This window comes from Cyprinodon variegatus, unplaced genomic scaffold (assembly GCF_000732505.1).
Source record: "Cyprinodon variegatus isolate N-32 unplaced genomic scaffold, C_variegatus-1.0 Scaffold3, whole genome shotgun sequence".
In the NCBI taxonomy this organism is placed as follows: domain Eukaryota; kingdom Metazoa; phylum Chordata; class Actinopteri; order Cyprinodontiformes; family Cyprinodontidae; genus Cyprinodon; species Cyprinodon variegatus.
The window spans coordinates 2940939-2942579 of record NW_015150456.1 but is presented as its reverse complement, the minus strand read 5'-3'; positions in this window follow the sequence as shown (position 1 = coordinate 2942579).

Below are 1641 nucleotides of genomic sequence, written 5' to 3'. Positions count from 1 at the left end.
TATTTGTAGAATTTTAGCTTATTTTTTCTAAAGCTGTCATCTATTTTTTTATCATTTTAAACTAAAAATATTTCATTTTTAGAATGAGGGGAGGATGTTTCATTTTTTCAAAAAAAGGAAAAAAAAGAAGTGAATAATTTGATCTCTCATATGCAACATTGTCATGTTTGTTTGGAACATTACTGTTCATTCATCTGGAGAATCATACATACATCTTTACCATTTAAATTAGCCCAAACTTACTTTACTCGCTTAGAAACTGGAGCTGAAAGAGAAGGAAATGTCATCCGTTCAGCATCTAATTGAAAAGGAGAATATTGCTTCAGGCTTTTGTAAAAGATATCCTGCAAAGGCTGCTATGACATTTTGAAGAAAATCTTGTCAGGAATGCAAAGAGAAAGTGAAAAAAAATAAATCTGGGTTCTGATCAGACTTGGACAGGTCTGTGCCCAAGAGGGAGTCTCCAGTCGATACTAAAACAGTGAGAACAAGTCCAGGCCAATGCATAGGAGAGCAATAATTAGAGGCGAGAAAGAAGTGGGGCAAAGAAATGCAGACTCGCTTGGAGATGTGTGAAATGATCGGAGCTTAGCACCTCTGTAAAAAACAGTTCTCAGTGTGGATAAAAAAGAACAGTAAAAGAATTAGCTTTTTAGCACGCTGTTTGTTTTGAAAAGCTTTAAAATGGGCAGTCTATCTTTGAACAATTTTCCAACATTTACTGAGGAGAGCAACAGTGGCCTCTCTCCCCTCTCTCTTAGAAGCATCAGCAGGTTTGGCCTTGAATGGTTATTTGGTCTAATATCTGAGTCCTATATCTGCTGCTGTGTGCTACTTCTTAAGGCAGTACACAGGTTATTAGATTTTGTGGGAGGAGGAACTCTGCTCTCCCAGGAAAATCAGGATTAAATGCTCAGATTTTTTCCTGTTGTGGTTACACAGGCAGGAGTAAAGAGCAAACCCCGGCACAATTCACCTGGTCTCAGTACGGCTGGCTTGCTTGTGGGCTGGCTAATGTTGTTTCGTATCAACATTTGATCTAAACTACATTGTGTTCTTTCAAAATGGTTCAATATCAACTCCTGACTCAGTTTCAAAGTAACTTAAATAACATCTGTTTAACCATCTTACACTTATAAGTTTCTGCATGTAATGTGACAATTTTGCGTTTGTTCTGGCAATTAGCTTTCAGATTTTTTTGTGTGTTTTCTTTGTGTGAAACATAAACAATTTAAGGCTGTATGATAACCTCTTAATTGATTATTTAAATCTTTATAGGAAATCTTTACTTTGTCTCTTTATAGGAAAGAGCTACATAAGCTACATACAAAGTATGCTGCGTGATCCCTATGTTCAGAATTTTCTTTACGTAAAAAGATCAACCACATGAAGATTTTGTAATTAAGTCTAGCCTAAAACTGGAACAAATTTATTTTTTAAACATGTTTATAGAATATGTTTAGCATGTTTTTGGAAGTTTGCAGAGAGCCAAAACTAAAATCAGATCTTGATCTCCAGCTATCCCGGAACCTTTAGAGAGGATAAGCCACAGAATCACGTTTCCCCATTCACAGTTTATGAGTCTATGACTCTTGTTTTGTCATGATTTTATTGTCAGTGCAGAATCTTTTTTTCTTTTTT